The following is a 7,899-nucleotide window of genomic DNA, read 5'->3' as shown; positions in this document are numbered from 1 at the left end:
TTTAATGTTGCATACAAAATTTTGGGTCTTTATCTCTTTGACGCACCAATTGTAGTTTCTTGTAAGGAAGAAACGTTTTTTGTAAGGAAGAAACGAAAGATGAACGTTTCCTTTATCGGAAGTTTAAAGTCGAATACCGCAGGCAGGACAGATTTAATTATGCGGCGGATTGTAAATTTAAGAATTCACACGGTACGCGGCACGATCGAGGAGAAGAAAACGAAATAGGGAAAGAAGGGAGAGAAGAAACCGCAGACACGAAAGAGGAAAAGAAGGAGGTGAATAAAGAACTAAAGTGGTTCCGACCGGTAAGAGGCCATCGGCACGACGGTTAAATTCATTAGGCCGACATTGCAATGGCGCGGACGACGATTCTGCGCGGAATATCAATGAATTCGTGGGCTCGGTGGACCCGTGCGACACGCGGTATTTAGGGTCCGGGCGGTCGGTAGACATAAATCGAGAGATACCCGATAAAACGGGCGAAAAAATATGAGTTGCACCCAGAATAAATAACGTACACAGGGGATGCTGCGGTCAAACGTGGGGTTATGAATTACAGCTTATGAAAGGCGCGCCGCGGGGCAACGGGGAGAGAAGCGAATGTGCATGAAGGGGCACAGAATAGGGGCTGTCTACAACCCTCCGGATTTTCGGGAACGAAATTCACTCGTCGCAGACGCCAATCGAGGCGGAAATTTACTTTCCCTCCCTCGATGGCGTCCGTTCACCTCCGGGGGTTTTTCCTCGCGCTGGCAATCGACCCACTTTCCGGCACGCACTCGCAGTCGATATATGTTCGTGCCCTCCCGGTACACGTCGCTGAACATAGAAGCCAGCGTGCCACTCCAGTTGGCACTCGCCAGAAAAGTAAGGGCACTGATAAACGATCGTCAGGGTTGGCGTCAGATGGCGAACAAGAAAATAGACTTCAGGATTGAAAGATTGAGAGTAAAGTTGTTTAAATAAATAGCTGAAGGAATAACGTCTTATTTTTTATTTATTATGTATAATTATTTCTTATGGGATTATTTCTCTATATTTACGTATCTATATCAGTCTGATTTCATCCACTGTTGGATACTGAGCCTCTTCTAACTTTTTCCATTCTACATGATCTTTGGAAAGAGTTTGGTATTAAAACATTATACGCCATGCATGTTGATTATTTCTCTGCACTCTAAAAAATAGGGATATAGATTTAACATGTGGTGTTTATATAATTTACACCATATTGATATTAATATACGATGTTAAATCCACACCTATATTTCTTAGAGTGTATACAACAGATGCATTAATGGTTAAAAATTTACTAAGTTGGATAAGATATAATGAAAAACGGGACGGGAGCTGTTTCAGCTTTTGCTTCAGGTAAGAAAATCCTTAGTTACGGTCCTATAGGTGTATATTTTATCTTGGATGGGCGCATAAAGGTTTAAAACCGGCTTTGGATAGTGTGAACGCGAATAAATCGGTTCTAGTGAATAGCACTCGTGCACCGTGAAAGATGGTGTCTCTTTTTATTAACGGAGAGAATGTGATTGTCCTCAACAAGAGCGCGTGTTGAGTTGTCGCTGGCATCTCCATTCGGGATCATAATGCAGATGTAACGAATAGACCGGTGCACTGTTTTGTAAATAGAAGCTATATTGAATGGCGTAATCGTTCGTTGTCATAAAAAAATTCAATTCGAAGATTATAATCACGAAATCATAGATAGAGAACGGAATTTATGATATGTGTATCATCTTCGAATCAGGTCCAATCTTGCAAGCTTATGAGAAATTCGACGACGTGTGCGTGATGTACGGAAATGCTGACGTAGTTGGAACATGACCCTAATCCATAGCGTGAGTCTGACGGTTTCTGCATTAGAGCAAGAATCTGTCTTATTGCCAAAGGTACTTAGAAATCATGAATATTTATCAAATATGTGTTGTTTCGGAGTGATTAATTTTATTCTGCCAATTTATTTTCAAAAATTTGTACGCAGTCAATTTAATATTTCCGAAGTGTTAACACAGTGTGTTTTTAAATAACTGATATTTATAATATATTTATATGTTATATTTATAATTAATTCTCTGCTCACAAATGTTAGATTTTAAAGTATAGTCGATGTTTTTATTATCAATTTTGATAGATTTAAATCTGTAAAAAAATAAAATAAAATATGACCTTTATGATAAAAGACCTCTATGATAAAAGATTTATTGTTAAGGTTTTCAAATTTTGTATATAAAAATTTTTATATACAAAAAAAGATTTATATACAATCCGAAACAATATAAAAAATTGTACTGAAATTCGAAGATTCAGATTGTAGAGAGTCAAAATTTCACATTGCTGATGGAGGAAAGAATTTAGTAGTTTGAATTTTGAAAAGAACACTGAGAATCCCATTTCATTGAATAAACTAATCTCTTATTTGGATATGGACAAACAGATCCTTGATTGATGCAATAAAATAATTCAGTTAAAGCAGAAAATTTAGTTATTGTAATGTTTTATTTGTGTTATCAGAAACAAGTAAAATGTTACAATCCAAACTTTTTGCTTCAACTAAATATATATATTTAGTTGAACTAAATATATATATTTATTTATTACACTAACAGATTTGTTTGTCCATTTTCAAACAGCAGATTAGTTGATTTAATTAAATAGGAATTCTCAATGTAAAAATTAAAAAGATAAAGAAAGGAGAATATAAAAAAAGGAAAAAAGCAGCCGCTGAAAGTATCGCAAAGGCACTTTTCGTTTCTCACATTGCACGGAAAATTAAAAGTGGCTGTTCGCCACGTGGATTCGCGAGAAGGATATTCGACTAGTCGGACCAATACCGCGAAATACACTTTCGATGAGAATCGGATTCCCCGTTGGGCGTGTGGTAGGAACCTAATCCGGTACAACATTTTCCCAGACGGCAAATCTGATTTGCTGTCTTTCTCGCCCTGTTTCGTCCCTTCGCCGAAAATCCTCTTTCCGGCGTGTATACGCGCGTGCCTCTTTTGATTTAAAGCGGAGAGAGAGAAAGAAAGAGGAAAAAAAATCGTTTCTGGCTCTGACATTTTATTCGAAACGCAGATCGACAGGCAGCGAACGCAATAAGAAGGCGCGCAGCTGAATGCGCTACCGTAAAATAGGATGAACGCATGCCGAGACGCCACGGTATATACCGGGAAAGAAAAAGGGCGGGATATAAGAATTAAAGTGGAAACCCCGTGAGTCGTGCCAATTTTTCTGATACCGCGAAATCCGCTTTCGCTGATCTCGTAGATAAGTATAATAGATATGAATCGGTCAGGGTTGCTTAATGTTAATACTACCTTAAAGTCATTTTCTCGATTGTTTTTAGTTACTCTAATGTTATTTTTTACATAAAAATGTACATTAAAATGATTGCGTATATGTTAGAACGATGAATATCTATAAATTTAATTATAATTTTTAGAATTTTTTTTTTAATTTAATATATTTAGAAATGTTTAGAGTATACATGTGAATTCTCGATTTACTGTGAAACTTGTTCATCGAATTATTAAGAAAATATTGCAAACTTGTTTTCGACGTATAAAAACGAAGGTTGTTTTTGATGTGAAAATGCGAAAATAGTCGCGATAGGCGTAAATACATCGAATAACAACGTTTTTCTGCGCTACACCGAAAAAAATCATAGTAAAATGTGTTTTCCGGTAACAAAAAAAAAAGTCGCTTGTGACTCGTTCCACCGTTCGTCCAATTTTCCTGATCAATTTCCTGGCAATCAGCTAAGTGCCTTCATGCTCGTCACACGGATGCACATGCCGCTCTATATGTTAGATAGGCAGGTATCGGTATCGACGCATACGCCAGTGCGTTTAACACAAAGATAGAGAGAAAAAGAGAGAGAGAGAGAGAGAGAGAGAGAGAGAGAGAGAGAGAGAGAACCTGGCTTTTGCGCGGGCTTGTTTATTTTACCTTTTACCCTCGTTAAGCCTCGGAAGCCTTTGAAAGGCCGTGAGGGGTCGGGCGAGCTCTGTAGGTACTTTGAAAAATGGGGATCAACGCTCAGCCGACACGATAATAACTTCGGGTTGTTGCACCCAAATTTACCTCGCTCGGGTGTACCACGGGCGCCGATGTAAATATCGTGAATAGAGAAAGAAAGAAAGAAAGAAAGAGAGAGAGAGAGAGAGAGAGGAAGGGGGGAAGGAGAGAGAACGTTGAGTGCCGCATATGAGATACTGTGTACGTACGCATTCGTATTCGCACGCAAAGGAAGTCGCGTAATATCGCAATTTTTGTTAAATCCAAGAGAGTTCCCACTCCACCCGCGATAAACTAAGTTCAAAAGATGATGGTTCCTACTGAAGACACGATGGATTTGAACGAATACTATTGGATATCAAAGAGGTAATGGGTAATTCAAAAATTAAACAACATTTTGTCATTTTGAACTTCCGTACATATCAAAACGTAAGTCAATCCATTTAGTAAATGATAAATTAAATTTAATATATTTTTTTAGTTAAACTGTTTAATTCCATTATTTTAGTTAAATTAATAACATTGAGTAGGGGAGCAATGGCGCTCTATAAAAGTGATTAAAAGTAATAACTTAAAGTGGGTATAATTTGAATTATGAATTTAACAGTTTACACAGAATTGTACAGAAGCGAGTTTTAGTACAGAATTTAAGCAGATACAATCATTAACATTTTTATTTATTAAAAAAAATCAGAGTTAAATTACTTGAATTATGAATATCATACTTTATTATTTAACGTATATTTTATCTTAGAATTGTTTATCTTAGAATTTTATCTTAGAAATGTTAGAATTGCCATAAAGTATCTTAATTCTTTATAATAGAAATTGTCTCATCATTAAAGAAATCATTTTTTACTTTTTTGCTATTTTTTGATTATTTTTTGTTAAAAATGACTTGTGAAAATCTATCGATTTTGTACTATTGATAATATCTATATATGTCGACATAAAATATTTCTGATGGTTAGAAGTACTACATTTCAGCGTTCAATGCTATATATATATATATATACATTTTTATCTTTAGTCCTTCATTTAATTTATTCTCAATTTATCCCTAAATTTAAAGTAAACGTTGCAAATATGCGAAACATTCGTCTCTAGAGTATTAATGAATAGATTATTTATTAAATGCTTTTTACAGGCAAAGTGCTTTCATCAATATTTTCGACATCACAAACTTATCATTATGATAAATATAAATTTCATCTATATTTAAAATAATCATTATGAATCCTTCAGGACGGCCGAATAATAATCTATATGAACGCGTGGACTCACGATGCTTGTTGTTGATTAAAAAAGATCGTCGAGAGGGATTAAAAAAAATTGGCATCGATAGATGAATTAAATTTGTGACATATATCACTTGGGAATGAATAATTATCGATTTAATCACTTATTAACTAATCGACTGCTACTGAAATGTTTGATTAGAAAATTGTGCGTGTTAACGAGGTGATGAATGGGATGGGGTGGAGGGTGTCGCGACATAGGGTCACAAATGCAATATATTACGGAAGCGTGGAGATCTACTCCCGATTGTATCGAATTGAATCACCAGGGACTCCTTCTACATTCCCGGCTCATCGTTCACAACGACAATTTTCCCCAGGCCATCTCAGATACTTAGCACTCCCTTTTGAAATTTGTCGTTTCTCTCGTAACTAAAAGACTATGGTCGACATTTGTTAGGAACAAGGATGGCAATACGTAAAAAAGAATACTTCTCGATTAAACGAAACACGCTGAGCGCGAGATGGAATTAAATCGTCCTGGGGCGAGTCTGCAGGCGCGGCGCGAGAATAGCAAAAACAAAATGGATAACTCTGATGGATGCTATATTAAATTAGAAGATAAAGATCCCAGTTTGAGATATTTCTGAATTAACGTAGCGTGTTGACACGAAAATTATATCATATCCAACAAAATGTATAATTTCGTTAAGAAATAATATTTTTTTTTTTTGCAATAAGTTCTTTATAGTGTTTGAAAACACTAATGACATTATCAGATTGACGATTTAATTGTCAATTTAATTGTGATTCGTTATTTTAGCTTCAATTTGTTTATAATTATGTCAAGTCTATAAGTAACGCGTAGTTTATTTAACTAAAAGTTATAGGTATAATATTTAGAATTGACATATAAAAATATTATTAGGGATCTTGTGCCTAATAATCTAACCTCGACCGATCGTATTTTTCCTTATTTATTTGATTTATTTATAGCGATCTGGATTAATTTATTATTATTCTTTAACCAATTAATGACTTGATTAATTGTTTTTATAAAGAAAAATTATACTTACTCGTATTTTATTGTAATTATGCTGTTTTCGTTATTGTTCTATGTAGAATGTTCTATGTCGATATTTTTAGAATAAATTTATAACACTATATATACTAACCCGCTTACATAAATCTGACACGTGTCTGTGATGATTGTGCGCGACAGAATTGCATCGTGAATCATGTATGTGGAAAGTAATGCACGTGTTTTCCCATGAATCGAACGTGCCAATTTAGGCTTCGACGTCGTAGAATCGAGATGAAATTTTTCTCCTTTAATTCGTGGTACTTGTCGCGATCATCGTCACACGTAGTCTGCACATACCTAATGGCCCGAATTTTCCGAGGCATCGTAGATTATGGTAGGAAGGCGACTTTTATTACACGAGACATGGACCTAACAAAACTGGCGTCCACTTGGCTATTCCACTCACGGATCGCCCTTGATATTATCAAATCCCGGTTCTCGTAGAAAGGAGGCGCGGAAAGGGACGGCGAAACGTAGTAAATTAATCCAAGAGTTTTAATTTTAACAAACGCACCGTTCGCGCTACACTTTCCCCCAGCGTGCGGTTTGTTATTTTAGATGGTCGCTCAACTCGCGCGTGCAACATTTTACAACCTATGAGAGTTGGCCCATGAAATACTTCCTACAAAATGTTGTTGGCACACGTGCTGCGTTTACGACTTGCGTAACCGGCGAAAGTCCGTACGATTGTACACGTATAATGTATTAACATACTGAATTGGTGCGCGATTAATCTAGATCATCATATTTTCCTGTAGATGGATCGAGAAGTAACCGTGAGAAATATTAAGCTCTAATTTGTGGGTTGAATGTAATTTACGCCCTCGACATGATCCAGTCGCTCTATTCAAAGAAATTGCGTTACGTAGGATTTCTCTTTTTATGTAGACAAAAATAATTTTTACATACTGAATAAATTTGATAAACTGAATTTCAGCGGCTCTCGATTATGCTAATACTGATCTATCCGCAATGTTAAATAATGTAAAACTATATACATTAAATTTGAGTTAATCATTTCTATAGATCGCTTATTCCTACTCAATATATTATTAATTTGACTAAAACAATGGAGTTAAACAATTTGTCTCAAGAAAATATTAAATTTGACTCAAATTTAATTTATTATTCACTAAGTGCATACTTTAATATGGATGTCAATTTGTTTATTTCGAAATTACTGGATTGATTTACATTTTGACATACATGAAAGTTAAAAATAACCATCATTGGTTCCTTTCATATCTAAGTGTGGAATTATTAATTTGGGAGTAGTCACTTCATTTTTTTTTATGTAAATGATTATCTAGATCCCTGTTCCCCTGTAGTATCCCTGTTCTTAACTCTTAATAAAAATGTCGTTATATAGAGCTTATATAGCTTTTTTATCATGTATAAAACCAGCGGAGCCACAAAGTATATAATGACACTGTCGTCACTGAATAGGAGCTCTGTATCCCGATTCCTAACTCTTAATGACAGTGTTGATATCGTTATATTGTCGTCGTGCAGATATTACATATGATAAAAAATAACTTTGCAACG

Source organism: Atta colombica, unplaced genomic scaffold, assembly GCF_001594045.1.
Source record: "Atta colombica isolate Treedump-2 unplaced genomic scaffold, Acol1.0 scaffold274, whole genome shotgun sequence".
In the NCBI taxonomy this organism is placed as follows: domain Eukaryota; kingdom Metazoa; phylum Arthropoda; class Insecta; order Hymenoptera; family Formicidae; genus Atta; species Atta colombica.
The sequence above is the reverse complement of the archived record's forward strand: the minus strand, read 5'-3'. Positions refer to the sequence as shown.